This window comes from Chiroxiphia lanceolata, chromosome 2 (genome assembly GCF_009829145.1).
Source record: "Chiroxiphia lanceolata isolate bChiLan1 chromosome 2, bChiLan1.pri, whole genome shotgun sequence".
In the NCBI taxonomy this organism is placed as follows: domain Eukaryota; kingdom Metazoa; phylum Chordata; class Aves; order Passeriformes; family Pipridae; genus Chiroxiphia; species Chiroxiphia lanceolata.
The window spans coordinates 112,914,282-112,937,698 of record NC_045638.1 but is presented as its reverse complement, the minus strand read 5'-3'; the positions used below and the strand labels follow the sequence as shown (position 1 = coordinate 112,937,698).

Sequence of the window (23,417 nt, the reverse complement as noted above, 5' to 3'; positions counted from 1 at the left end):
AATAGGCCTTAACCAATTTATGGCCCCCAGGAGTTTTTGCAACTCATGTAAAGTTAAAGTGTCCTTTACCTCGAGCTGCAGTGGCTGTGTGGAAATTTCTTGCTGTGTGATCCTCCATCCAAGATAAGTCCAGGGTTGTGATGGTTGGATCCTCTCTGAAACAACCTGAAGTCCTGCATCTTGGACAGTTTTGGTTAGAGCAGTAATAACAAATGGCAGTTCATTTCTTGTAGTCGTGGTTATTAATGTGTCATCTACATGATGGTGTATGATAATTGTCTGATTTCTCATCGGGTTGTTTTGCATCCTCTGAGGAAGGACAGCCCAGCAATAGTTTTACATGGGCTGTGCATTGTTCAAGGCCATGATGGAAAATGTAAACCTTGGCGCATTCTCAGGGTGCAGAAGGATGGTAAAAAAATAGTTCTTTAAATCAATTATCATTAGAGGCCAGTTTGCTGTAAGCCTTATAGGTAGGGGCAGTCCAAGCTGCAAGGCTTCCGCATGCTTTATGACTGCATTTTCTGCTCTTAACATTTGCAGTGTTTTCCACTTCTCACTTTTCTTGGGGGTGCAGAATACAGGGGTATTTTGGGGACTGGTTGTTGGCACATTGTGGCTTGCCTTAAGCTGCTTCCACTCTTGCTCAGGAAAGTGGGTGGCAGAGAGGAGGATAGCGAGCAGCACGGCAGCAAGCCGCGTGATGCTTATGGCATAGCTTTTGCCTTGCTTATGGCACCCTTGGTATAACTCAGCCCATTCCCTGCTGCTAGGTAGTTGTGGGATGTTGCTGCTAAGGGTCTCCAAGGACAATCTCTCTGAGGGTGGTTACTGTCACCACATGTAACACAACTAGCTCTGTGTCTGGCCTCATCTTTTACTCCTAACTGGGCTTTTAGGGTTATAGTAACAGGGTTAGATTGGTGTTTTACAGAGTTAACTCTTTGGTAGGGTTGAACTAACTCAGCAATGCTGTAACCTTCTCTTTCAAGAGATGTTTGCAAAGCTTCTCTACAGCTTAAGTTTGCTTTTTCAAAAGCCAATTGCTTATACATCATCTCTCTGGCTTTATTGTATTCTACTTGTTTGTTTAAAACAGATTTCAGCCAATCTAAGCATCTTGTATTTGGTTTATTATAATTTTGTAAGGTTTTTGTGGAGGGCAGGTTGCTATTTTGGTCTGTAGTGTGAAGGTTTATCATAGCTTTTAGGGTTTGTTTAGCTATTGCATGGTATATCTCTCTATGGTATTTATATTGTGTATCTATTGAACTATAATTTGCATCCCCGGTTAACTGATATGCTGTTACACCTGCCTGTGGGTCACTGGCATAAGCAGAGCAATTCTCCCTAAAATCGGCCAGCCACATGTTGTCTTCCAATTGTGTGGCATACTTATCAACCGATCCTTCCCTGTTTGCTACTTTGCTCTCTTCCGGCAGAACCATCCCTGGTCCCTTCTCCCCATCCCCCCATTCCTCCCCCCTGTGGCCCCAGTGAACCCGGTTCCCTGTGGGGGGGTGGTGGTGGGCGGTGGAGGCGGCGCGGGGGTTACCTCCCCCATTGTGCCTGTGGGTGGGATGAGGCAGCATTGGGGCCAGAAGAGATGGGTCAGTTTCCGGTCCACGTGGCAGGCAAGATGGTGGCACTCATGCCTGGGCACGTGGTTGGCAATCATCCACGGTGCGGGGTGGCAAATATGCTGGGTTACCCCCCCCATCGCTATAACGGGGCCCTCTGCGGTGGTCCCCTGGGTTGGGATCTCACATCACAGGCCCCGTCCCTTCCCACCGACCCGTGTCCCTTTGGCTCCTGGTTCCCAACTCAAATCACGAACGGTTCCTCTCTCTCTCCCCACCGGACTTTGTGTGTTTAAGCTCCTATGCCTAAAAATTGGGCTGTTGCCAGCAGCGTGAGCGGGGGGTGTGTGTGTTGGTGTTGAATGTATGTGTTGTCCGTTCGTGTGCTCTGCTTAGTGCAGACGTTATGGTTTGTCAGGCTGGAAAAGCATTGTTAGCTTGGGGGTCTCCCCCCTGAGCTTTGAGTTTTATAAGGTTTCCTATTCTGTCCCATATTTCTGTGTGAAAGGCTTCAACCAATGGCAGTTCGGGTACAGCTGCCTTAGTAAAACGTACCAATTCTGATAGTTCAGCCCTTGTAGCTTGTATGTGATATGGTTTTAGCAGGATAGCCAGTGCATCTGTGTCCTGTGATATCTCAGTGGAGAGAAAATTTCCCATTTTACCTTTGAATCTTGGCGCTGTAGACGTGCGCTGCTGGAGAGTCTTTGTCTATTTGCTGGCTTGTCCCGGTTCTCAGTCAACTCAGTCCGCATGGGTGGCGGAGGCGCTGTCTGTTGGTGGCGGTGGTCGGACTCGGCGGCGGTCGGGCTGCAACAGACCCTGGCGGCGAGCGGCGGCGGCAGGTGGTCGGTGGCTGTGGGTGGCAGCTTTCGGCGGCAGCTTCAAGCGGCGTCTGCCGGCGCCGCAGAGACTGTGGTGACGGCAGTGCGGCAGCAGACATGGGCGGCTCGGTGCGGCTTGGGCGCGTGGCGGCTTTCGGTGCGGCTCGGGCGCGTGGTGGCTTTTGACGCGGGCTCCCTCTGTGCGGACCGGGCTCGGGGCTCTCCGGTGGCGTGGGTGGCTGCAGTGTGGGCGGCTCTGCTCCTCAGTGCAGGCTGCGGCAGTGGCAGTGGTGAGTGCTGGCTTTCGGAGCGGGACGGGCTCAGCGGCGGTGGCGTGGCGGAGGCTCCCTGCGTGCGGTGCGGGGCTTGGGGGCTCTCCGGCGGCGGTGGGAAGCGGTGAGAAGTGGTTCTGGGGCTCCCGCAGTTCGCTGGGCGGTGTGGGGATTCCGGCGCTGTGGCGGGAAGTTGCGGCACAGCGTGTGTTCGGCTCGGTTTCAGTAGGTCCCACGCTGTTTTGAATGTGGTGCGGGGGAGGCGCGGCGGGGGCGTGGCGCGGCTTCGATGGGTGCCGCATGGCTTTATAGCGTGGCGTGGGGACGGCGGGCAGTCCTAGCGCTGGTCCGGCGGCAAAAAGCGGCAAAAAGTGGCGAAAAGTTCTTTTGGGGTTTTTTCCTCAGCTTGGAGGGTCTACACTGTCGTCACAGACAGGCAGGGGTCGGCAGGAAGCGGCAGGCAGCGGCAGTGAGCTGCAGCAGTTTCTGAGGATGTTGGAATGCGGCAGCGGCGAAGCCGTTTTTACGCACACGGCCAAGCCGTGGCAAGCGGTGGGTAGCGGGGCTTCCCCTGGTGGTTTTAAGGTGCTCCACCACCCGGGTCTTCGAGCTGCAGGCACCACACTGGTTAGGGAAAAGTCCTTGCCGCATGTGATGTGGTGCTGCCTCTCAGCATGACTCACTGCTCCGGCGTATGTCGGAGTCCGCTCCACCCTCTCCGGCCACCTCGATCGGTCAGCTTTTTCTTTTCTTCCTTCTTCTTCTCGTTCCTGTGCACTTTTCCTAATAATTTTGGAGCTCACTAAACTAGGATTGTGTTTCTCAGATGCTCTGACTTAAAGATGTCTGCATTTTCTTCAGTGAAAATTCCCGTCTCAATAAAATTGAGATGATGCCGATCAGTAGCCCAAGATCTAACAACTAAAAGAATTAGCAAAAAATATCTTACTACTCTCCTTGGGACAACCGAGAGTCGCCCTGGAATGATTGCCGGCAACCTCCATGTCCCAAGGTTGGCAAGGCCTTACCAGGCCTCACTCCCAACACGGCAGACTCAACAGCAGGGAACCTGCACCTCCAAGCCGCCGGAAGGAAAGAGAGCGAAGGCCTTTCCTCCTTTCTTCTTATAGCCTGGCTTACGTAAAAATTGTAGGGAATACTGGGTAAATCTGGGCACTTCCTTGGCTACAAACTGGTCACCAAGGAAGGCCTAGACCAAACTACCACAATGTCCTTGAGGGAAGCCTGGAAGCCCTGTAGACTTATTAGTGTTTGTAGACTACCAGGTCTGGAATTTGCTGAGCTCTGCAGGTTTTTTTTCCCCTCCTGCCTTGCACTGTATGAAGTCTTTTATTTGATAGCAAAGCCTGGGTGAAGCATTGCTGGGCTACTCTCCCAGTAAATTATTTCCCAAGGTTCAGGGCATGGGAGAATCAGGCTCACGCTTTATAATTGTTTCTCACTAATTGCTTCTCTAACACACTGTTGTTTTCAGTTCTCAATTTGCCTCTCCCTTTTATAGTGTCTAATTTGCCATTTTTCTTCCTATTCACCAACATGTGATCACAGACATGCTGTTGCCTTGCTGCAAAACAAAATGTTACCTTAAAACAAGAGCTGTCTGAGGTGACTCTCACGTATCTTTATCTGTAAAGCACATCATGGATTAAGTGGTTCTGCTGCCAGTGCCTGCTATGTTATTAATGCTGCTCTAATTAGGCCAATTAGTTTTAATTAGTACACTGTCATGTAACATTCTCATAAAATACTTTGTGTAAGAAAATTGATCTGGCTTTAATGCTAATTAGTTTGCTAGACTCCCTACCTTATAAATGGGAATTGATTGCTTCCCTTCAACCTCTTCTTCTTTCCTATTCAGTAATTCTCCTATAAATTCTGTTTCTCTTGGTTTTTCTCACATGATTATTTTTTTTTGGGTGTCCCTGTGTCTCCTTCAATTAATTCTGACCATAACCCCATCTCTAGTGAAACCTGAAAAGAACAGGGCTTTATCACTTGACAGAGAGAGCCTTCTTCAGTTAATTTTTTTTCCTCTCAGGAATTTGCCAGATTAGAGACCTGTAATCCTAAGGACTGTCTCATAGCTAAAGCTGACAGGGTTAGGTCCAGGTCAGCCCACTCATAAATCACAGCCAGTAAGGACCTAATGCTGTGCCTGGAACTGAAGATTTATAAAGACAGTAGCATTAGCATTACAAAAAAAGTATTTTATTGGGTTTCACATGGGATTTGTTTACTGCTAGTAAACTGCAGAAGAGTGTAACAATGAGGTTAATAAATGGGAAAACGAGTAACAGATAAATCAGCTACTCCTGTCTGCTCTTAAAAGCTCCTTAAAATTGGGGTTAATTTGGCTAATTGTGAACACAGCAATAATGTGTAAAAAGTCTGAAAATTCCAGCTCTGTAAATTTACAGCGTTGTTCTGGTTCAGTTATGCTGTCTGGCTTTTAATAGAAAGTTAATTAATAGGCAGAGACAGAGCTGACTGCTAAAATTTTGCTCTCTTTTGTTCTTCCTTTCAGTAATAAGGGACAAGTTACTGTATTTAAAGGGTGACTAAGATGGGGACTGCCTTTTTACAAGGAGCCACAGGGAAAACATGAGGAGTACATGTACGAGTTACTACTGGTGAGATTCCAATTATAAAAGGAAAATTTTTCACAATGAAAACAAACACCAATTGGAATAATCTCCCTGTTGGACACTTTTAAGATTCAGCTGGACAGGGGGCTTGGCCTTCTTTTTCAGACCAGGAAAGAATGGACCAGGTGATCCTTAGGTCCCCTTCTAGCCTGGTATTCTATGAATATAATTTTTTTGGGATATTTAAAAGATAAAAACCAAAACCAAACCACAGACAAACAAACAAGAAAAACTAACCAAAAAAAATCAAAGCCCTGAAGGATTAAATTAAAATTTTATCTTTTTCATTTGCCTTGACGTTTTTTTGACACATCACGACTCACGTCTTTTCCTGGACAGTTCAATATTTGTTTCTGCTGTTGCAGTACAGATGATGGGAATGAAGCAGGAGAAGAATCTCTCTTATTGAGCTATCAGTCATTGTCCATTTTTGCTTTTAGTGACATTACTCATGTTCAAAGGTGAAGTTTTTCTCCCACTTCTTAATCAAATAAAAATTAAAAGGCTGCTATAATTTGATGAATGCATCTGTGTCAAAGAAATACTCAGAGACATTATGTATGATGTCAAATTACATTTTGGTGCAATTTATTAATTTAGGGAATAGATACTTCCTTAGTATTCAGCTAATTCTTGTTTTATTCGCAGTAATTTTTTTTTCTTTTTAACCTGTGGCTACCTGCTAAGAAATGTTACCAATGTTTTAAGCTCTTAGAAATAATGTCAGATATCAGTGTATTTGTGTTTCCTAACTTGGGTTCCTGAAATGTTTTCATCTATTTAAAAAGAAGGAATTCTTAATTTACTTTTAGTAGCGATACTTCTAAAATGTGTGCTACCTGGCAGCTGAAAATAGAGGAGCCATTTGAACTTGGGTAAAATAGATTATTATAATTTTTAGTAACAGACTGGACCATGAGAGTATGTCTTTACTAATTGCTACCTGATAAGCATCATGTTTCTGTTCATGTTCTAACAAAAATGCTGAAGGAGCAATTAGGATTATACCTTGTTAGTGTACAGTGTGTCCAAAACAGTTTTTTACTAAGATGATTTGGTTACATCAAAGTCTTGATTTCCCTCTCATCAGGACACATCTTAATTTCCTACAAGGTCCGAGGAGTGGTTGTCAATTCCCAGCATACTCCTCCTCTGGATGTTAAAATCCCTACGGTAGATGTTGAAAATATCAGTTTTATATCAGTCTGCAAATTAAGCAGTGACACTAAGGATGAGAGATATAATGTCTCCAGTTGTAAAACGGAAGTGCCACACTGAGAATCTCCTTATTCATTTCAGTTTATGACTAAAGTTTCCCACACCTGGTTTGTCCCACAGGAAAAGCCTAAATTCTCTAACCAAATCTCTAAATACTGACAAATTTGCCAAAACAGACACATACATGAAACTTCTAAGCAATTATCTTCAGCTTCTAATGTTAAACTTACCTGTATTTTGACATAGATGAAGTCTTGGCCCCTTAATAAGCTGTATTTCTAAACCTTTGAATATAGGTTACGTTAAGGACATCTCTTTGCTTCTTGTAGATCTTGTGAGATATGACTAAAACAGGTCAGGTTTTTCCAAGTGTTGCTAAACTTAACTCTTCTATGTCTATGAAAAACACAGTATTAAACTTGGGCACTGCTGTGAGGTAACTGTCAGGAAATTTTGATTTTCACCACAGGATATCATTAAAAATATTTTCCCTGCTGTACCACATGAGGTTTAATTAAATATTTGTTCAAACAGCCTGAGTTTCCCCAAATGAAAGGATGTGATGTGAATATATTAATATAATTTGGATACATGAACCCCTTAAATTTTCCAGTTATCAGAAGTAAAAAAAGAATCGGCCTTTTGAAGCATTTTTTGGCTTGTTTGGAGCTCTGTGTCATGGACCCATCTCCCATGACCAGGGAAAAAGATTGTTCTCTTAATGGCCTTTCTCTTCTCTTAATCCAGAAGGATTTTCACTGTGTGACCCCGTAGTGTGACTAACAAATTTTTTCCCCACATACACCACATACCCATGAGATTCACAGTGTAGGGTCAAAGTCATGGATTCATGTCATCTCTCACTCAAAAAGAGTAAAATAAGAAAGTACTGGCCAGCCTACAGATGCATTCAAATATATATGTTTAAAATATAAATATATGCCCACACATAATTTTAAAATAAAAATAAATCAGGAGGCTTCAGGAATTGTTTTGTTTTTGTTTTGGTTTTGTAATAGAAAAATACTGTGCTGCTATTCTGAATTTTAAGGTGTTCAGAGCTGATGAGATTTCTGGTTGGTGTTTCAATGTTTTAATTTGCTTTAGTGTGTGATTTTTCACAAGTATTTTATTTGAAAATGTGTCTTATAGCAAAACAAGTTAATTTCTCCCTTGCAATAATGTACACGTTTGGTTTTTTTTTTTTTTCTCTAAAACCTCTTATTCACAAAGACCCTTTTAAAACAAGGAATGAGCTCATGATGAAGTGAAATGGAGATTTTATTGATCCTAAGGCATGTTTGCTTAGAACAAGGCAGAAGAATAAGAAGAGAAAAAGAAAAAAAAGACACTTGGGCAAATGTTCAACAATGCTGATGATGCAACAAAAATGTGACTGACTCTTTGAATATAGATTTAGATTGAGGAGGATATTAAATTCTGTTAGAGTGTCAAGTGCCTAAGGCTCCCTTTAGCTGTCTCCTTATGAGTGTTTTATATATAGTGTTTTCTGTGTATACTCCCCAAAATCTAACTAATCTGTCTAATGTACATACCAAATATTACACTGTCAGCTGGCAAAAAATGTTGTGTCTCCTGAGTGTAATGTCATTAAGGGGTCACATTTAGAGTTATGATATAGTTGTGAACTATGATTTTTCAAAGCGTGAAAGATCTTGTACAGAATCTTAACAGAACAGCTGAGTGCAAATTAATTTTATTCATTTGTAATGTCTGGCTGGGTGACTGCTGATGTCATAATTCTACCATTCAATCAAGTATTTATAAGTTTTTAGATCAAACAGGGAATAGAGAAGAACAATCACACAATTGGGAATTCAGATTGGTCCTTGGATACGTTAATGCTGGGGGGGAAAGGGCAGAGGCTCTTCCATGCCTAGAGCTAATGCACTGCCCAGAGGCTGAATCCATCAGCAGCCTGTGCCAGGGCGCTGCATGTGCCCAAGACAGGCATGAGAATGTCAATTTTATAAAAGAAAGAAAGAGGAGGCAAAAGAGAATTGGTTTAAAACCTGCATCTGAAGAAATGGGAATAAGGTGAACTGCTTCATTCTGGAGAAAATTGGGTTATAGTCTTTCCAACTGCAGGAGGGAGCTGAGTCACTCAAAATGGAGGAGAGCAGCTTACAGCAGAAAGGGGCAAGTGGGATTGAATTGCCACTTTGGAAAGTGCAAAACATTTGTGTTGTTACTGCAGCAGGGAGGCCAGGGAGCAAGCACATTACTCTGTTGCTGATTTTATTTCATCTTTTTTTTTTCAATAAGGAAGGATTTGCTGTTAGGAGCAGTATCAGTAGTTGCTTTAGCTGACACATAAAATGTCTTTTTTTTTTTTTTTTCCAGTGTTGATACAAGATGAGCTGGGCTAGAGGTAATACTGATAAAGGCCTTGAGAAAAGCAAATGGGAAACTTTGGAGGCACTTTGAGTCCATATCTTGCTGGGAACTGACCTCCAGCTTTGGGGGAATTGTACTGTACAGATGGCATTTTCCATCTGAAACCACCTATTGTGGAGGCAAGGATCTGGAGACATGCTCTGTAGCTTCCAGCTCATGCCTGAAGTCAGTTAATCTCTCTTCTTGGTTTCCCAGAGCATGAAGAATTTATACTTAATAAGTTTAGACAGACACTGATTTAATGAGGGAGAATCTTAGGTTGTGACTCTATGCTACAGAATTTTTTTTCTCTTGGTTTTAGTATATTTTGTTTCCTTCTCCTGGCAGCATATTCTGGTCTCTAGGAAGTAACATGGCCGAGGTCAATCAAGTTAGATTCTTGTTGGCTGTCTTATTGAATATATTAAAAAAATATCTTTGATCAAAACAAAAAAATCCTGCCTAAAGAGTTGTTTTTCAGCCTGGGTTTTTTAATTAACCTCATATAAAACAGGTTGTAGCAGTGAAAGCCAGGAGGTGATAAAGTGCTGAACAGGGACAGGAATAAGTAGCCAGGACACATTAATCTTAATTAAAGCTAATTAATGCTTAAAAGTAGTCTTTTTACAGTAGCTCCTCTGTAATGAAACATCAGTCTCAAAGGTCATATTTTTGAACAGCTGAAAAAGTTCCACTGTAACAATGGGGGTTAGTTTAGGTAATTACATTGCTTCATAAAAACAGAAAACTCTCTTTTGAAGAGGTAATTCAGATATTCTTGAATGACAACTGGTATTAAAGAGCTTTTTTTCACTCCATCCTGGGATCCACTGAACTGAGGTTGTATGATAGTGATGCAGTGGCATGATGTGTGGCAAATGGGTCACTGGAAGTTTCTGTAACTTTGACCATGAACTGACTGAAGAAGATTTTACTCTCAAATCCTTCATGTCCGGGACCCTCCATGAACACTGAGCTCACTCAGTTGTACAGCTCAGTGGACCTCAGACCAACAGCATTCTCTGAGCATGTTCAAAATTCTCTCCAGGTCTCTAGTCAGACTGAGAAAGTAAGCAGTGGCACTTTTTTCTCCATGCTTGCCTAATTTACTCTCATCCAGCATGCCCTTTTTTTATTCATATCCCTTTCATTGTTACATTCTGGGTTTATTCAGTTCAGTTTTTATTTAATCAGGTGCACTAACCCTTGCAGGTTTTTCTTTTTACATCAAGGTAGTCTCACATTGAAATCAGCTTTCATTGAATTTGACATTTGTTGAATGTTAGAACTAAAAATTACTGAGATCCTGGTATAATTATTTAATTATTTTAGCTAAAAATTCATGTGTCACTTTTGTCATTGTATTTAGGGCATGGATGTATAACCAGTAGTTAACTGGATTCCTGTATATTTGTATTTTACAGTAAGGAAAAAACTCAAAATTTTCATATATATTGTATAGTTCTTCCCCAATACAGATACACTTAAATGTTTGTTACAGGCCTGCTGACTGCCATTAGTCCCAAAAATGATAAATGCCCAGAGGTACTGGCAATAAAATGCCAAAGTATAAAGGAAATTATTCTTACGAAAACATGTTTGAGAGAGTAGAATAAACTGTGTCCTCGTGTTTATAACTGGAAAAAGAGGCTGCATGTATTATTACTTTAAAATACGATCTTTGTTTTAATATTTGCCAGAAGATCTATGGTTTTGCTGCCTACTGAGATAGAACATTAAAAACAATTCTGTTATCAATGAGTGAAGTTATTTCTTAATATACATTTTCCATAGGCCAGTGTTGGTACGTGAGAGGTACACATGTGAGAGGCGTGGTACAAAACCATACCTATGTGCCATGATATACACAGTTATGTATAAAGAGAGGAAAAGTGAGAGCACTTAGACTAAAACATGTATGATGAGGCTCACATTCCTTTCAGCTGCATTGGAATGTGAATTAGGCCTTTTGACGTGGCCTCACAGCTTTTCTGATGTCTAAAATAGCACCACTTTAGTGCTTCACATGTGGCCATCATTAGACATGAAAGAATTCTGTGAACTTCACTGGTGTCATCTCCCCACCCTCTTTATTCCTTTGACTTGCTGAAATACAAGTATGTACACCTTAATTTTTTTCATATGTTCTTTTCTAGGCCATCTTGCAAAAGGGAGTCTCAAAGCCTGGGAAGGGTTCCACTGCAGATGGTCAGTGTATAAGGCCAGGGAGAATTGTTCCTTAGCTAGGGAGAAGGCTTCAGATTTTACAATGAGATTGGGATCCATGAACATCCAAGTGTAGCTCACATTCCTCCCGAGTTCCAGGACTGTGGCAGCGGGAAATGAGATGCACACTTTGGTTGCAGAACTGCTGTGAATATGGATTTTCTCAACGTATCAGATAAAACTGATAGCTTCTTGCGTCAACTTTCTTATGTTTGAGCAAAAAAGCCTAAAAATCCTGTTGTTTGGCACTGCTGGGTAAGGTTTATCTCTTTCCCTAATACGAGGGAGATCCCCTATTATTAAAGTGTTTGCTTTACTTTATATATACTCTATTTCCCTCCGCTATCTTTAGATTTATGAGGCATTGTAAGCTTTCCTGACTGCTTCTGAAAAGGATTCCTGGCCGCTGTTGCTGACAGTATCCAACAAATCACTCATTTCACAATGTCCCCTTTCTTTCATTAGATGATACTCTTCATTTTTTGTACATCCCTCACACTTCACTACAGTAATTTGAAGGATTTTGCATTCCAGTCTCAAGCAAGAGAAAAATATTTTATTTGTTGTTGTTTTGAGATGTGGATTCAATCAGTTCTGGTCCTCTTTTCTTTGTCACCACAGCATGAAAAATAGTGAAAGGCACTGTGATTACCTGAATGTTCATGGGGAAAAATGCATTTTGTTTTTGTATAAGGTGTTTGGCATTCAGCAATTTTTTTTTCATATTCTTTGCAGTTTAGCCAAATGACATCTATTTTGTTTCAAAGTGAAGGTTTTCCTTTGATGTAAGCTTTGATTGTGAGGCACTGATGTTTCAGCAATGCCAAATAATAGTGGAAAATAGGTGCATTTAAAATATTACTTAGAGGCAATCTGCTAAAAAAAAAAAGTATTTTTTCTTGAGAAAAACAGAGCAGATATTTTATTTGTGCATTGAGCTCCTCTGTCTAGATCTGGGAAGACCACAGCCTTTTCTGTGTCAACCTTGTGTGGGAGGTGGAATACCCCCAGAGAGATACAGGTCTTGTAATACTCTAAAATATTTAATATTCCTCCTGATCTCTAAGTTAGAAACCAGATAATATTAGCTTGCATTTTTGTTTGAAGCAATCACGTAATTTTTCTCTTCAGTCTCTTGGGTGTGACTGGATTTCTCAGCTTGGTGTATCCTTTCTCTAGGACAAATGACATCTGTAGTGGTGGGTGAAAGTCCAATCTAACTGAGTTTCTGATCCCCACCAATGGCCTGAGGAGTGGATGCAAGAAATTGGTCATGACTTACCCCTGACACTCCATGTCACGGGGTAGTTTTCATAGTTGTTAGGTTTGGCCGATATAGAAAAGCACACACATACACATACACACACTACACAAGAAGTTGAGACAAGTGCTGTCTGCAGCCTCCGCGCAGCAGCATCCTTTATTAGGAAAGCTAGCCCACATTTTTTCACACACTTTTTTGTAAATAATATCATTTCTACAAAATACTATTATCATGCACCTGCACCATGAACATAGCCAACATTTTTGTCCTTGCACATCTCTTTCCTCCCTAAACCTACTTATCAACTTGCCAATTAACTCCCCACTTCTCAAGGCTGTACTGCTCACGGGAATGGTTAATTAGCTTCTCTGCTTCTCATGGGAATGGTCTTATGCCATCCAGTATACTGTACTCTTCTAGGGGTTCAACTTGTAGGGACTCAACGGGCCTGCTGCTTCCCCCCACAACTCCATTTCCCCTAGACAACAGAAATGATTGGTACATCCCTGTTTTCTTCCAACAACCCATGGTAAAAGGCAAATCAGGTGGTCATTGTGCATCTTTTTGTGATCTTATGTTGCAAACACTCCCTTAAGACACTGCATTTTTGACTTCTAGCTGCATCCTTCATGATTGTTAGTTTGGGAGTGTAAGTGCCAGGAGCTTGGCACAGCAAAACATGAGAGATCATGTATCTCAGCCCTCAACAGCACTACATTATTTTCTGTTATACACTCCTCAGGCATGGGAATTTTCTTTTTAACAAGAGTTCCTTGAAGGGGTCTGCACCATTTCTACTGACAGAATTCTCTGCATCTCACTGTTACAAATTTCCCAGTGCTAATCTTGTGGGGTTTTTTCCTTTGCTTTTATTTCATTTAATTGATCTTGATTCATTGCAGCCTTTTCCTTTTTCAGTGCTCTACTGGTGAACAGCTGTCGTATAACCCAACAGGTTTACTTTATTTTCGGTTTTCTTCTAAATTGTCTTTTCAAGCCCTTGTTAATGGCACACTGGGCTTCTGGTTTTTGGGACTTTTTTCCTACGTATTTCAGGTCTCCTATACAGAAGGACCCAGAATTCAATGTAGTGTCTTACACCTGCATCACCAGTGTCTCTTAAACAGCTCAGGAGTGCTGTACTTTCACAAGCAGTACTGGGGCGCTGATATGGTTTGAAGCTGGCTCCCTGCCAAGCCTCCAAACCTTACCACAAGAAGTCCCCCCCTCCCCCAAACCTCAGGGAGAAGAGGGAGAAAAACAACTAAGAAAACCTGAAAGGAGAGAGAGACAGCTAAAGTGATATATATAAATATATTTACACTTATGTTACAATTGAAATATATACAATTTCACAAGGGAAAGGGAAGGGGGAAGGGAAAAAGGAACAAAACCAAAATAAAATATATATATCCCAATTAGTAGCCCAATATCTAGCACTAAAAGAGTTAGCAAAGAAATATCTCACTACTCTCCTTGGGACAACCGAGAGTCGCTCTGGAACGATCGCTGGCAACCTCCGCCTCCCAAGGTTGACAACGCCTAACCAGGCCTCGCTCCCCAACACGGCAGACTCAACAGCAGGGAACCTGCACCTCCAAGCCGCCGGAAGGAAAGAGAGAGCAAAGGCCTTTCCTCCTTTCTTCTGGCCTGGCTTACGTAAAAATCGTAGGGAATACTGGGTAAATCTGGGTCCTTCCTTGGTTACAAACTGGTCACCAAGGAAGGCCTAGACCAAACTACCACAGATGCTCAGGGCTTGTTCAGCTACTGCTTCCTGAGTTGTGTGGGGTAGGAAGCTCCTACTTCTTTTTCTCTTTGTGTTAATGACTGCTTAATTGCAAGCTTATTTTAAATTTGTTCTCTACCACTGTCTCAGATCGTATTTATTATTATTTTTTTAAGCTACAAATACTGTCCTCGTTTAAGGTATCACCTGGGAATGTAATTAATGTGATCTTTGCACTCTTTCTGTGTCCTTCAAGTGATGTTTTAAAGCTATTTCTGCAGAGAGAGTCAGTGAGTGCATTCTTGAAGTTTAATTTCTTACTGGTTTACAGTTACTTTTCACTTAGTGTTCTTAGGGAATTTTTCAGTTCTTAGACTGAGGTTGGTTTGGAATAACCTTTCAGTAAGGTTTCTGTGATGCATTAGTGAGAGGGTGGGTAATTATATACTCTTTGCTTCTTTTCCAGCTAGTTTTGCCACTCCCTTCACCAGGTCCTCCCTATTATGTTCAGACTAGCTGCCCCTCTGGTCTCCAAAACCATCCACAGCTGAGTCTTTACATCTCTGATCTGTGCAGATCTTCACGGTGTGGTCCACTGTAAGGCCAAAGAAATAGAGGATGAAGAGGAATAGCTGTTCTAAGATTTGACAGTGCTAATTTCATTCATATTCCTGAGACTAATGACCTTCTGAAGGTTGCCTGTGTTTTTATTTGGGTGACTGATACTAAATGAGCCAGTAAAGCTCCTTTCTTTCAGGGAGCCTTTGTAAGCTCTATTAATCCTGCTTTTAGAAACAGAAATTTCTAGAGCTTCCAGGCCATATCTTAGCTTACAACCTCATTTGTTATCAGTCACATCAGGTCTACTTAATATTCTTTTACTATGTGGCACATATGTGTGTCGGGGTTGACAGAGAACCTGTCAGCAGCCTGGCAATTAGTGACGAGGAATTTAAACAACTTTTAGGAAATATTTACTGTAATGCCGGACAGAACAAACGTAATGCAACCCAGACCAAAGGTCACCAATCAAAGTGTGTATAGTGTCACCAATAGCATGTTACTGCATGCACAGTGTCTTCAGTGTCACCAATAAGAGTGTGTGCAGTGTTTTATGCTTGAGACTTTTGACCAATTGTGTTATGGCACAAGAGTGTACAAAGAGTATAAGAGCAACACTTGAGAGCAATAAACTGCTTCCTGATCACCTTGCACCTGGACTATGTCTGACTCTGATATCTGTGTCGCATTGGCCGTTCCGACATTATCAGCGACACATGTGCACACGGCTATTGCTGGAAAGATGAGATGGTGTTATATGCCAACAGTGCTTCATTTTTATAGGAGATCTCTAACTACTGTGCAGTGACCAGTGCACGAGGAAGTTTAGACTTAAAATCATGTATCCGTGAAGTTTAATTAAAATCTTTTCCTCCATATGCAGATTTACCAGGAATTTTGTTTGGTGGACATGGTTGTATTATATTTCCATTACGAAGGAGTTGCTGAGTCAAACATTTCTGAGATTTTTGTAATTAGATTAAGCTTATGCCATAATTAATCTGCCAGTTTTTTTGCAGATATTACACTAATGTTTCTGAGATATGTTTCGTTAATCTGTTGCTGAATCACATTCTTACACACTTCCAGGTGTGCTGCTGCACTGATGCTTTTAATTGCATTTTATTTCCTGTGCTTCAGAATGATCATTTTGCTTTCATCAGCACTTATGGTTAATTTAATACATGAGAAATAAATTTGTTAAGATCAAAGCACTAAGCGTGGTGCTTGTTCCATGCCTTCATTTCTATGGCAGTTAAAACCTTTAGGTTAAACATATGTTGACATAACTTCTGGGTGTATATTCTGGAGGAAAATGATGTCTTTCCCTTATTGGTAGGTTTGCAATACATTTCATTTCTCTGTACCTGAGAAGTAGAAAATAAGGACAATGGTATTTACAATGAGTAAAGATCATAGGAGGTGACATAGGAAGCAGCTATGGAAAAGGATCCTATCCCTTTGCTATATAATCTTAAAACTAGCTTGTCTTCATAGTGTAGTATGTCTAGTTTAACTGGATGATTATTAACTAGATGATCATTAACTAGTGATGCTACTTAAAGTAGAAAGCACTAGAATAAGCAGAAAAGGAAGCAAAATTGCCTACCTGAAACACTGATGAAAGTTAGATGGGATGCAGCAAAAACACAATGTTCTTGTGCCAGTATTATAATACTGAAAATTTAAAGTGTCTCTGTTTTGCCCTCCTGCATTGAATGCTGACTTGTGAATGAAGGTGAATTAAACTCTACTACATGCAAGGGGTTCCTCTTTCTCAGCTATTTGTCATGTGCTTGATGCAGTTGTCCTTGCTGAAGAAGTGGCTACTTAAAGGAGGTGTTGGATTTTGCTTTTGAGACTAATCCAAGTGTTTGAAAGTCAGAAATGTTGGCTACTTGAAAGTTGATGGCCATATTGAAGGCTATATGATTTTGGATGTCCTGGAAAAATAATTTAGTGAAAGGTCCAGAGCAATGGCACTGTGTATGAGCAGTCAGCTGGGAAAAAGAGCCTGGTTATGGGAATTATAAGTGCAAACAACTGTTTGACTTGGGGAGAACCAAACGAGCTAAAAAAACCAGGCCAGAAATAAATGATCAGAAATAAAGGGAGCCAGTTTGGACTTGCTAAGAGTTTTGTCTTCAGCAAACAACTTTAAGATCATGGTCCCAAAAGAGAGAAAATAATACAAAGGTAAAATCTAAACCAGGAGAGCCACTCATCCATTTTGGATGGATAGCAAACTGCTGTAGCTGCCTGGGGAGGAGAGAAGGAAAAAAGGAGCCCTTGGGGAGGTTCAGTATCTTGGCTGCCAAGGGCAAAACAGAGGTAGCTGTTCTCTTGGTACAATAGATGAGGTTCCTACTGCACACAGAGCAAATGAACCTAACAAAGACACAGGCCTGTAGATAAGAAGGAGAGCTGCCAGGACAATGAAAGAAGGCAGCTATTGGCTGTGATACAGGTTTCCTTTTGATTGTTACAGAAAAACATCCTCTGACTGGCACGGAATATAAGTCCATTCTGTGAAGACATTAATACAACATTTGCTGGAAAACTTGGAGGGCTGAATGCTATCCATACCTACCAGCTGTGCTTCAAAGGGAGCAGTGCCATGTCTTTTACATAAGACTGCCCAGTGCCCAGGTTGGTATTAGGAGGGAAGATATTTTGTCTTTGGCTGGTGCTGAACAAGGTTTCAGAGGCCTTGGACAAATTGAACATTATTTGAAACAGTGCCTTCATCTGCTGGCTGCTGCTCCTCATGTCCGTTTCTCTTGTGTTCATTGAAGTCCATCTTATAAACTTCTTGCCAGTGGTCATAACTTGCCCTTTCCTGTTTGTGGTTTGTTACTGTATCAGGCTGGAGCAGTTGAATACCTGCAGTGAGATTTTACAAACACTGTAATTCAGTTACAAAAGTCATAACTGGTGAAGTCACTCACAGTCAAGTTCTTGGAAAATATTTTTAATCCAATTTAATTGAATTAGCAATATGTACACAAAGCAGCAGGTGATTGCTGGCTGTAATGGGGTATTGATTTGCTGCTTCTCAGGTTCACATGGACCTCCTGAGGTTCCTTTCAACCTGATTGAAGGAGCCTTTCTGTCTCCACAAAGCTCCATTCAGTAGAGCATGTTGGCTCCGCTGCAGGCTAAGTACTGCAAAAGACTGTCTCCATTCTTGTCCATTGAGGGTTTGGATTTATTGGGAAGCTGTTTGCCTGGCTTTTGCAGCACAGATAGTGTTTTTCTGAAGTGAGGATGTCTTGTTATGGATGGAATAGAACCAACTGGGGTGATGTTTAGCTCTCTGGCACCAGGGGAGTTCCATATTGATGCAGACCTGTCTCCTCAGAACAAGCCAGCATCAGCTCTCAGTTGCAGACTCTGGTTGACATGGGTAGTTGTCAGTGTCGATGAAGGCTGAGGTCAGAACAATATCACCAAAACCAGAGCTTTGTATTTGCCAGTGCCAACTGAAAAGCTAGAGAATAATTGACTTAGGAACACCATTTGTGCTCAGTTCTCTTACAGCTTATTTCTGGGTTCAGCTTTGTGACTGGAAAGATTTAGTGGCATAACTATGTCAGCTGGTAGATTTTAAATTTTTTTTGTAACTAGCTGACTTAACTATGTCAGTAAAAGCCATAAATGCAGTTGCAGGTAAAAACATAGAAAACATGCATTCTACTGTAATAGCTCATTTCACTTTCTATATTATCTTGTGTTGATGTAGGAGTATTTGCATCAATTTGAGTTTGCCCTATTGGAGGGCAGTAGAAGAGACAAGCAGGAACATTGTTTTAACTCTGATAGCTTAAAGTGAATCTTCCTCCTTATCCCTCAAACTATCTCATCTTCCTAAAAGCAATACTGCCTGTACTGAATTAGAAACTCATTAGCATAGCCACATTAAAACCAAACCCAAACAGCTAGGGAATTGATTATTTTTTGGGGCATCTCCCACCAAGTTGAACAACTCCTATAACTTATCCTGCTGACAAGTCTTGTTGACCTCATTTAGGAAATATAAACCAATTTCATCCAAGCACTTTGCCAAAGGACTTACCAAATAACCTGCTAGTAACGTCTACCTGGAATTAAATATGGTGGTAAAGACAAAAAAGCTGTACAAATGCTAAAAAAGCCTGATGGCAAAACCAGCATAAAGCCCTTGAATAATTGCTTCTGTGCTGGGTATTTGTTCTATTAAAAAATGTTGAGCACATGTGCTTGCAGCCACACAAATACTCACAATCTTATCCAGTAGGATGATATGAACACAAACCAAGCTCCTACATGAGTGCAGAGCAGGTGAAGATCATTACAACAACCTGAATCATTTGTGCTACCTTCCTTTATAAGGAACACAAAGGCAATTAATCCAGTCGGGCTGCTGGTGGACACTAGCAGAGAGAAAGGTAACAGCATAATCTGTTAGGGCCTTGGTATGGCAGATGGTGGGTTGTGTTTCCACCTGGAGGCTGCCAAGTCCTGAGTGAGCCCAGATTTCAGGCTTCAGTCTCTGCCATTGGCAGCAAAGGAAGATGTTTGCCAAGGGCCAGACACTGTACCAAGAGCATTTCTTATATGTCCGTCGTTAAAGCTCCTGGGTGTTACGAGACAAACACTGTATGGCAAATATTGAATGGAATATAGACATTTTTTAAGTAATTGTTTAGCATTTAAAATAATTGCTTCTCTCTCCCTTGAAAACAAAACAAACAAAAAAATCACCACAACAAAACCTCAATTACAGAAAACAAACAAGCAAAGAAACCTGAGAAGCTTCCTTAATAGACTTAGTTGCCAAACTGAAGCAAGAATATCAGGGCCGTGCTTGGCTGGAAACAGCTTACTTGCTTGGATCGGAGGATGAGCAGGAAAAGAAGGAAGTGAGGTAATTCCATACAGTTGTACTTCTATCTGAGCAGGTGATCTAGATGTGAATGACATTTAAAATCCATGTTGCTGTATTTCCCTGATAACTTGTTCCAGGAATTGGATGCTGTTCTTGATGGTTGATATTTGTGCATTGACTATACTCTGTTGTGCCACCTTGTGTCTTTAAGACACCCAGAGCCATGAGACAGTTCAGCCAGAAGAGTCTTGGCTTTATCAGAATTACAGAGAATTTGCTCTGGATCTGTCTGTCCCTACAGTCTTGACTTCTGTAAAGTAGACCCAATGCAGGACCCTGTTTTTTCTGAGAACAGAAAGCAGAGCTCATGTATTCATATTGTATTAATATGTTACTTAACATAAAACTATTTCCATTTGGTTTTGTTATTCCTGCCACAATTAGTGACCACTGAAGCATCACTGTAAAGACCTAGTTTCTATGAGTAGAATCTTGTTTGCTTTCCATATCTCAGTGGCTGTGAAAAGTTGGAATCAAGTCATCACTCTTTTAACAAAATCTACCACAAAACAATATCCAAAACGTAAAGTCAGTACTGGAAGCAAACACACACCCCACCTCCAGACCTTGGTATTGCTTTGGGTTAATTATATTAACATATGAGCAATAATTGATTCCCACTTCACTCAAGACACATGCGTGGCCTTTTGAATAACAGTGTGTCACTTCCATCACTCGCCTGAAAATATGGGATGCCTCATTCCAGGCTGTCCAGGCCAAAGGACATGAAAACCTTCCTGTTTCATTTATCTTGCTTTAATTACTTCATGTATTTAGCATGCAGGTGGTTTTTATATTGCTCAGAAGATTTGGATTCGTGGCACCAGGGGTAGGAGGGCAGGCTGTGCTGTGAGATTTCAAGCACAGACTGGAGTTAAGTAGAAAGATTAGTAGTGGCTCTCATACTCATCTGGGTTGTTGGAAATGGAAACCAGGGAGAGGACAGGTGTATTTCTGGGTTCAGGAGGGTGTCCCAACCACTGGGCTACTGGAATGGTGAACGGAAGAGAAGATGACAAGGGATTTGCAACTTGCTGTTGGTAGAGACTGTTGGTAAATAAAAGGCTTGCAAATAATTTTGATCCAAAGAGAGAAATTTGAGAGTAAGCAACAACAACAACAAAATACCACATAAATACCTCAAAAAATCTTTTCTTCAGTCTCTTGCTTGGAGAATGAAGGTGATAGGATCTGTGTGGAACTACAATTCTGTCACAGTAGAAAGCAGTGCTAGAGTTAAACTTTCACAGAGACATTTGCCTCCTGTTTTCCTTTCACAGAGACATTTGCCTCCTGTTTTCCTTCCAGACAGTCAATGCTTGTTGATCCACTTCTGCTGGCACCCTGTTTTAATGATCCCTGGAGCAGTAGAAGAGTAGCCATATGGCTTGCAGTAGCTTGAATTTCAGCATAAAATTGAAAAAGAGAGACTAATTTCCTTTTTTCTTTTTTTCCTAGATAATGCTTCGAACCCTTTTTTTACATGATCTAAGAAAAAAATATGGAAGCTCCCAGGCAGTTTCAACACTGTGAAACACCATCTTGAGAGAGGTCAGCACAGGAGGTGTGCCTGCAGGACAGTCCCTTACAGCTGCCCCTGGAGAAGCCTTGATGGGTAGCAAAGCAGATGGCTCAGCTCTGTCAAAGAAAGTCTCCTAAAAACACCAGATTATTGAGGCAATGAGGTTCTGGCTTGCTAACTACATCTGAGATGCTCATGGGCATGGCTCTCTTTCAGCCCTGCCCTTTCTGCAAGACAAAATAGAATTTTAATCCTCCCAAGAAAATTTTATAGTGGAAGTATGTGAAAATGAGGACAGCAACACAGATGGATGTTTGCTAATAGCTGTTTGGATTTGGCAATGTAGGAGGGGTTTTCTAGCTTTACAGTCCCTTAGTATTTGTAAAATTACTTTATATATAAAAAAACCAATGCCCTGTGGGTGGTATGCAGGGGTTGTGCTAAAAATGAATAATTTAAAATAATGAATAATTAACCCCCAATTTGCCAATAGGTAATTTAAATTTCAGGTGTGCACTAAAAAAATGTGAAAATATTACAATTTGGGATTGCAATTTGTGTTCTTCAAGTGAGTCCAAATCTGAACTGGCACTATGTGCCACTAAGAACAGCAAATTTCAAAGCAATATGAATATGTGCATTTGACTTTATGGACTTTCTTTTCAAAGAAGACAAAGTGACTTTAAAATTGGAACTGCAAGTACACTCTACCTCCTGGGAAAACAGCTCTTACTTTCCCTTTATATAAAGGTCATTGCAAATTGGGAAGTTTAATTCCTGTCCTGCAGGTTTTGTGCCACCAGTCATGGTCCCTGGCTGATAAATAAGAAAAGTGAATTAGTTCTTGAAGAGAGGGAGTGAACAGTATAAAATTGGCCGGGTGTTTCTCAGGAGGAGAAACACCTGGCTGCAGTGGACTTTTTATCTATTTTGAAGTAGATATATTTCTAAGCTACTCGTTACTTTAGTACAAAGAATGACAAATCACATATTCAGTGAGGGATCAAAGAGATGACACAGGAAAAGAGAGCCTAGATGCAGGATTGCCATTTCTGGGTTAATGGATTACCTGAAAACACAGGCTGCTAAGTTTGGATGTAGCAATTCAAGAAATAAAATTGTTGCTGCCCAAATGAAGAGAATGAGTCTGATTTGTTTCTACAACTCAAGCACAATAGTACCTGATTTTGCATCAAAAAGTCAGAAACAAATGAAATTAATATAAAAGATCCATGTTTGCAAGTTATCAACTAAGAAAAGTGGAAGAGAGAGACAGTGTCATTGTAAAGAAAAAGGTGTTCAGAAATCTCCATCGTACATGAACAACAGATTTTCTTTCAGAAACTCTAGTCCTGCATGCAGTATTTGTTTGGGAAGGAGAGTATCTGAGAAGTTGCTACAATGTCTGTGCGCTAGAGAGCAGTAAGTGAAGCTTTAGTATGTTTTCTACTACTGCTGTTTGCTTTTACACATAGCATTACACATGGCATTTTTTTCTTCCTGTAATGTGAACTTCATATATTATAAACAGAAACATGCATGAGTAAGAGGGTTTGTGAGGAGAAGAAGTACGAATTTACTTGTGTAATGATGTTTAGGTAAAAGATACTTTATTGTTAGTTGTTGTTTGGGGTTTTTTATTAATTCTTATTTTTTTCATTGCAGTGATAGCAGCTATCTTGTCTTCTAACAAGAACAAATCCTCTAGCACTGGGCAGAGTTATCACTCCTTTCTGAATTTAAAAGCTCATAAGCTGTATCATGTTTGTTACATGTACTGTTGCTTTGGGATTTATTTCTGGGATATAACCTCAGTTATATTTGCCCTATAGGAGTACTTTCACTGAGGTGCCCCTTTATGTTTCAGCTACAGAGATCAAAAGATTTACTGGAATTTATGTGCCACTTCCATATCTTTCTTCTCAGTGTCTCACAAACAGGAGAGGAATGTGGGAAGTGTCTGTGTCTTAGAGATCTGTAATGAATGAGAATCTGAGTTAACACTGATACACATAAAGAACAACTAAAACACAAGAAGAAAGAATAACTCATCTTCTATTCTCTGCTTTATAATTTGCTTATTAAGTAGATAGCTCTCCAGCTATATTTCCCTTTTCTCACAACTAAGAATTGCAGGAGAACTCGCACAGTTCTGTCTTCCTAAAGTTTCTAAACTTACCTGTCCAGAATAGCAGGTCAGGATTGTAAAAGAATAGGATTTTGAATGGAAT

The 23,417-nt window shown here is 41.0% G+C and overlaps 1 long non-coding RNA gene across 2 annotated transcripts; it reads left to right on the top strand.

Moving 5' to 3' along the window:
- Positions 1-3,831: 3,831 nt before the first annotated feature.
- Positions 3,832-22,319, top strand: LOC116783257. 2 transcript variants are annotated; one of them, XR_004355584.1, is made up of 4 exons: positions 3,832-3,962; positions 5,222-5,327; positions 11,114-11,438; positions 21,123-22,319. It is a non-coding gene; the product is annotated as an uncharacterized LOC116783257 (long non-coding RNA). The 2 variants fall into 2 exon arrangements; XR_004355583.1 differs by lacking the exons at positions 11,114-11,438; positions 21,123-22,319 and adding an exon at positions 8,925-9,096 and having other exon boundaries at positions 3,842-3,962.
- The last annotated feature ends 1,098 nt before the right edge of the window (positions 22,320-23,417 follow it).